Source organism: Lepus europaeus, chromosome 3 (assembly GCF_033115175.1).
Source record: "Lepus europaeus isolate LE1 chromosome 3, mLepTim1.pri, whole genome shotgun sequence".
Classification (NCBI taxonomy): domain Eukaryota; kingdom Metazoa; phylum Chordata; class Mammalia; order Lagomorpha; family Leporidae; genus Lepus; species Lepus europaeus.
Window position 1 is genome coordinate 136,034,894 of NC_084829.1, and position 7,747 is coordinate 136,042,640.

Sequence of the window (7,747 nt, forward strand, 5' to 3'; positions counted from 1 at the left end):
TTAAGCCCATGATCTATTTTCAGTTGATTTTTGTGAAGGGTTTAAGGTTTGTGTTTAGATTTTTTTTCTGCTGTGGTTATCTAGTTGTTCTAGCATTATTTATTAAAGTACATTTTTCTCTATGGTATTGTCTTTGATTTTTTGTCAAAGACCAGTTGACTTTATTTATGTGGGTCTGTTTCTAGGCCCTCTGTTCTTTTCTATTGATCTCCTCTTTTGCCAAAGCATCTCTATAATATTTTAAAAGTACAGTTTCATTGATGACAAGTTTTCAGAAATAATGCTACCAAATTATGAGGTAGACAAGGGAATAATGAGTACACTGGGGGTGGGGTGGGAAAGAAAGAGAGAACAAGCAAGAATTAGAGTGAGCATATGAAAGCCAAATAAGAGAATGTTGAACGCTTCCTATTTTACTGATTGTGGGCCCTAGAATGGGTATGGTGAAATTTACTGAGATAAAGTTTACATGTTTCTGAAAGGATGCAGTTTAAAAAATGACTATTCATGCTAGCCGCTCATTTCTTCGTTGGCCTTGCCAAGTTACATAAGCACTGAATCTTTGCACATTTCCAGTTCTTATCTGAAAGTCAGAGTGTGTACCACCAATACTGGAAGGAAGATGGAGTGAAATTTAGGGAGTAAATGATGGCAAGTATCTTGAAGGAAACTAAGGAGATACATTCGAATCAGAAGGTTCTCAGAGAAGTTGCTAAGCCATGATTTGAAAACTGTGCAAGTAATTCTCTGACATCTTTTTCCCTCATGTGTTCTCCTTCTGCCAGAACTTACAGTGGCTTTCCTACCTTTTTCCCCTAAGTTCTATTTATTTATGTATGTATTTGAAAGGTAGAGTCACACACACACAAAGAGAGACAGAGAGAGAGAGAGAGAGAAATCTTTTATTTGCTGCTTTACTTCCAAAATCTCTGCAACATCTAGGGCTGGTCCAGGAGAAAGGAAATCAACCTGTGGTCTCCCACCCGGGTGGCAAAGACCCAAATGCTTCAGCCATCATCTGTTGCCTCCCAAGTGCATTAGCAGGAAGCTGGATGTGAAGTGGAACAAGAGTCAATCCTAGGTACTCTGATATAGGATGAGGACCTTCCAAGTAGCCGCTTAATCAGCTGTGCAGCAATGCATTCCCCTCGACCACCTTTCTTTTTTTTTTTTTTAAAGACTTTATTTTTATTTTTTATTTTTTTTTGACAGGCAGAGTGGACAGTGAGAGAGAGACAGAGAGAAAGGTCTTCCTTTTTGCCGTTGGTTCACCCTCCAATGGCCCCCGCGGTAGGCGCGCTGTGGCCGGCGCACCGCGCTGATCCGATGGCAGGAGCCAGGTGCCTATCCTGGTCTCCCATGGGGTGCAGGGCCCAAGCACTTGGGCCATCCTCCACTGCACTCCCTGGCCACAGCAGAGAGCTGGCCTGGAAGAGGGGCAACCGGGACAGGATCGGTGCCCCGACCGGGACTAGAACCCGGTGTGCCGGCGCCGCAAGGCGGAGGATTAGCCTAGTGAGCCGCGGCGCCGGCCTTCGACCACCTTTCTTGACCTCTTCTTTCACTTATTACTGTAGAGGCTACCTGAGCTTATTGTCTCTAGAGCTAGACCAAACCAAAGAACAGGCTGTGTCAGCATGGTGAATTTAAAGAGACATCTGCTCTGGGGATGCAGGTAGGGGGTAGGGGTAGGGGTAGGGTAGAAAATATATATATTCACAGCTTAAAGCAACAGACATTTGTTATCTCACACAGTTTCTGACAATAAGGAATCCAAGAACGGCATAACTAGCTGGTTGTTGTTCAGGGTCTGCAATGGAACTGTAACCAAGCTGTTGAGCTGTTGGCTGGGGTTGCTATTATTTGAAGGCCCAGTTATTGGCTGGAGGACTCAGTTCTCCATACAGAATTCCCCTCATGACACAGATGCCCCCCCCTCCCCACACACCTGGTGTGGAAGACCTAACAAAGACTAAGGCAGATGCTACAATGTTTTTCATGACCTAGTCTTAGAAGAGACATCCTGTTCCATCTGTCCTATTCTATTCAGTGGAACCAAGTCATTAAGTCCAGTCCACATGGAAAGTGAAACAGTTTTAAACTCTGCCACTTGAAAGAAAAAAATAGCAAAGAATGTATGGACATTTTCAAAGTACCTCACAGTTACAGGCTAACTTCACAAGATGTAGACCTGGACTGTAAGATCTGTGGACAGTGTCTCATTTTGTCAACAGCAGTCTGGTCTGTAAGAACAGCCCAGGGTTTATGGGGCATCCCAGTCAAGTAGGAAAAACACTTGTTAGAGAAAATTTACCGAAGATGTTACTTCACTAGTCTCTTTATTCCATTGCCCAGGATAATAGTGACAAATTGTGGATCCTATGTGACAAGTACCTCTGCTCAACAAAAACTGAACAGATTTTATCCAATTTTTGAAATAGTTAATTCACATACATGGTACAAAGTTTACAAACAAAGGTAAAAATTTATTGTTAAAAAAGACAAGATTCCTCCTTTGGTTTTCTCCTGATACCTGGGATGTGATTACGTTTGCTGGTTTCTTGTGTAGTCTTACAAAGCTATGTACTTACAAACTTAAAAGTGTGCCTATATTTTCATTCTCACAAATAATAAAAACTTTATGTATTGTTCTATACTTTGCTTTATTCAATTAACATATATTTTTGAGGACTATATTTGTTTAAACCCGTCTCACCTGGTAATACATGCAAAGTACTACATTAAACTCACATTTATTTAAGAAGTCATCTTGTGACAGACATGTTATTTCCTGTCTCTTCTTAGCACAGAAAAGGCTGCCATACATATCTCCACATGTTCATCATATCTCTCATAGGAGTAGACTTCTGTGCACTTATAACATTCATAGATACTGACAAATTATACCCCCAGTACAAAAGTATGAGTACTGGTTTCTCCAATCTGTTGGCAATATGATAGGATACCTGTGCTTTGATATTTGCCAATTTGTATGTATAAACTGGTCTGCAGCTGCAGCTTAAATTTCTATTTCTCTCATTATAAAATGCACTGGACCTCTTTTATATGCTGAAAATCTTTTGCATTTAATTTACTATGAATTATTTGTTCATATTATTTGCCCACTTTGAATTGTGTTGCTTTTTTTCCTTGTTGATTGGTGGAAACTTCCATTTTCATTATGGATTTAAAAAATTATCTCTTTCTTGTTAACACGAGTAGTACTTTTTTGGACAGTGGGCTTTTTCTTTTTGACTTTTAATTTTTTTCTCTTGTTGTCATGTAGTAATTTTGCAATATATTTTATATGGTTACATTTATTAGTTTTCTTCACTTTATGAATTATAGGTTTGTGTCATTCTTAGAAAGTGTTCATATTCTAAAGTTATTAACAATTCTCCTATTGTTACTTTTTGAATTATCGTAGTTTGAGTTTCTAAAGCATCTTAATTTTGATTGAATTGGTTCTTGGTATACTTTGCACTATATTAAAGTACAAATACTATATGACACATTAAATTAGTGTTCATTTTGCTTCCAGTTCAAATATTTTTATTTTATTCTCAGTCTCATTTGTACACTTGATCTTAGCCAAAAGGCCGAGAAGAGATTTTGTTTGTAAAACAGGGATAATAACTACCACCTATGGCTTTTAGTGGGGGAGAAACCATCTTTCAGATTGAAAGCTAAAACAGAATTTTTTTCATTGCTTAGAGATCTTTACTCGATTAGCTTTGGTGTCCCAGTGGGAGAACTGAGAATATGGTCTACAAGATAGCTGGTTTTAATAAGCAAAACCAAAATCAAATTAACAATTTTATATCTACCTGATGGGGGCTGTTGCTTTCACATATATTTATTTAATTTTTCAAAAATATACATAGACAGCTATCACTTTTGAAGTAATTTTGACTATTTATGAAGAATTGGAAAATGCCTCTTGGTTGGTTGTGAGTTGGTTATTTGGAATTCAAAATGATCGTCCACTAATACTATATTTTAAATGTTGCTTTGGTTCTTAATCCTTAATAAAAAGTCTAGATTTGTATATTATATGATTAGGGATAGAAGGAAAGGTTATGTTAATTAACTACGACACTACTTTATCATAGTATTTACTTGGTAATATGCATTTTGGGGACACCTTAGGAAGCCCCAGGCATTTCTTCTCCAGCAGCTGCAGTATAATAGAGTGCTAGGGGCCACCTAGAAGTACTTGTGGAGGTTAAAAGGCTGTTCTGGGCATAATACCTCTTTGTATTTCTTTTGGGGAAAGCTACTTCCTAAAATTTGGTGGTTATCCTGAATATGATAGAGAAATAAGGTCTGCTGTATAGAATTCCATAGGTGTACCATTTACTATGATTTGAATATGGTCTTCTCCCTTGAAACCAGTAGGAGTTTCAATCTCAGTCATAAGTTATTGGTATTCAGAGGGTAGGAATGTAACCTGCCTATAAGATTTAGAGGTGGGGTTTTTGGATAATGGTTAGATTAGAATAGATCATCAGGGTGGGACACCCATGATTGAATTCTGGTGGATGTATAAAAGGGGAGAGACTGCAGACATAGACCTGAATGCTCTCTTTCTCTTGCCAAGGGGTGGTCTGCACCACCTTGGGACTCTGCCATCAAGAAGGCCATCACCAGATATTGCACCTGATCTTGACTTTCAGAACTCTAAGCTGAAATAACCTTTTTTTTTAATTTATAAAGTCAGCCTGCCTCTGGTTGTTCACTACAATAATAAAAACCTAATACACTGATTCTTTCTCTTCTCTTTTCTTAGCAAGCAGTTAGCTTTAGTGAAATTTTCAGGGATGGAGGGTCTTAGTCAAAACATGAATTTCAAGGAGCGGCAAGTTCTATGGAAAATAAGGCAAGATGTGGAGCTCCAAGAGATGGGAACTCATTCAGACACAAAACTAAGATAGAAATATCATTGTCGGGTTTGGGGAGTAAGGTGGGTGCTGAGGCTAAGCAAAAAAAAAAAAAAAAAAAAAAAAGGTTATCAGGACTAAAGGCTAAGCCTATCTAGAAGGGAAAAATGATGCTGATGGTTTTGAGCTAATTAATTCCCACTGTCAAAGGTCAGGATCTTTCCTGGGAACTGGAGCAAAGCATCATGGTCAGCAAGAATGCAGCAAGTCAGAGTGTGGGGCATGGAGGGAGCAGTGGGCAGGTGTAGGATTTGGGGGAGAAAGTTTTCTATCACTGAGAAAGTGGATGACCAGTATTTAGGGAATAACATATATCTCTGTATTTTGCTTCTAGCAGAAAATGTATACTTACTCTAAAATCATTTAATGACTTTGACTATGTGGAAAAAGACACATGCATATGTGTTTCTCAATAACATTTATGATTATTCTAACTTTTAATAAAAGTTGGTCAAAAAATTTGTAAATACAATCATGTGTCACTTAATGGTGGGGATACTTAGAAATACACGATTAGGTGATATTGTCATTATTTGAATATCACCACACAATCCTGTATGTAATATGTCTATCAAAGTTGCCTCTTGTAATATGTCAATCAAAGTGACATATCTTCATAAGATACCTGCATAACATGGCATATTGTTATTATTATTTTATAAGTAGGAGAGCACTCTAAAATAACAATAGAAAGTATGATATAATAAATACATACACTAGTAACATAACCATTTATTATCATTATCAATATTAAGTACTACACAGAATTGTATTTATAGCCTGGCAGTATAGCAGATTTCCTTATACCAACATATAAGGCATGCCTTATGCCTTGATGTTAGGACAGCTACAATGTCAGCAGATGATAGGAACTCTTCAATTCCATTAACATTTTATTTTTTTAAAGATTTGTTTATTTATTTGAAAGTCAGATTTACACAGAGAGAGGAGAGGCAGAGAGAGAGAGAGGGAGAGAGAGAGAGGTCTTCTATCTGCTGGTTCACTCCCCAATTGCTGCAAAGGCCAGAGCTGTGCTGATCCGTAGCCAGGAGCCAGGAGCTTCTTCCAGGTCTCCCATATGGGTGCAGGGGCCCAAACACTTGGGCCATCCTCTATTGCCTTCCCAGGCCACAGCAGAGAACTGGATCAGAAGTGAAGCAGCCAGGACTCGACCCAGTGCCCATATGGGTTGCCGGCACTGCAGGCAGCAGGCTTACCCATTATGCCACAGTGCCAGCCCCTCCATTAGCATTTTATGGGACCACCATTGCAGAGGAGATCCATCATTGACTGAAATGTTGTTATGTGGAACATGACTACAGTATAGATAACCATAACTATTAGAAAACTCTGTAATTAATACACAATTATTCTTAGGTGTTTAAATTTTAACTGAAAAGTGATCCCTGTTAAATATAAGAGTGGGAAAAAGAGAGGGAGAAGATGTACAATTTGGGACATGCTCAATTGGACTTGCCCCAAATGGTGGCGTTAGAAATGTGCCAGGGGATTCCAATACAATCCCATCAAGGTGGCATGTACCAATGCCATCTCACTAGTCCAAGTGATCAATTTCAGTTCACAATTGATGACTCTGATAGGTCTAAGAGTCAAAGGGACCACACAAACAAGACAAGTGTCTGCTAATACTAACTGATAGAATCAAAAAGGGAGAGAACAATCCAACATGGGAAGCGGGATACACAGCAGACTCATAGAATGGCAGATGTCCTAAACAACACTCTGGCCTCAGAATCAGCCCTTAAGGGGGGCATTCGGATATGGCTGAAGAGCCCATGAGAGTATTGTAGGCATGGAAAGCCAAGACACCAAGGAAAAGAAAAAAAAAAGAAGACCTAAATGAAAGAACTCTGTGAGTGAGATCCCAGTGGGAAGAACGGGGCCATCAAAGATGGAGGTACCTGTCTCTGAAGGGAGGAGAGAACTTCCACTTTGACTATGACCCTATCAGAATAAGATCAAAATCGGCGAACTCTAAAGGCTTCCATAGCCTTGGCAACTCATGACTAGAGCCTAGGGAGATTACTGACCCCATAAACAAGAGTGTCAAATTGTTAAGTCAGCAACAGGAGTCACTGTGTACTTACATCTCATGTGGGATCTGTCCTTAATGTGTTGTCTAATGTGCAGTGATGCTATAACTAGTACTAAAACAGTATTTTACACTTTGTGTTTCCGTGTGGGTGCAAACTGATGCAATCTTTACTTAATATATACTAAATCGATCTTCTGTATATAAAGATAATTGAAAATGATTCTTGATGTGAATGGAATGGGAGAGGGAGCAGGAGATGGGAGAGGTGCGAGTGGGAGGGAAATTATGGGGGGGGGGGAAACTATTGTAATCCATAAACTGTACTTTGGAAATTTATATTTAATAAATAAAAAAAGAAAAAAAATAGAGAAGTAACAAAGAAAACAAAGACTCTGTGGGACCAGAAGAAAGAGGACAGAGACATGGCTAAGGCCAGCTCTGCGGCACAGCCAGATGCCAGTTGGGAGTTGCCATCGTCCTGATTCAAGAAAATCTACTTCATAAAGAAGAAAGAATTACTGTACCAGATGTGAAATATCAACATAGGGACACAGGAGACATGAAGAACATGGTAGCATGATGGCTCCAAAAGAGCCATAATTAAAGCCTGAACTGAAGGAAATTATGAAATGCCAGAAACAGAATTCAAAACAATGACTATAAGGAAACTCAACATGATTCAAGAGAATATATATAAATTAAAGAAATGAGAAATTAATAAATGACATAAATGAAAATACTAATAAGGAAA

At 38.7% G+C, this 7,747-nt stretch overlaps 1 pseudogene; it reads right to left on the reverse strand.

Annotated features, from left to right (window-relative positions):
• Nucleotides 1–3,471: 3,471 nt before the first annotated feature.
• Nucleotides 3,472–3,611, reverse strand: LOC133757187 (U2 spliceosomal RNA; annotated as a pseudogene).
• Nucleotides 3,612–7,747: the final 4,136 nt, after the last annotated feature.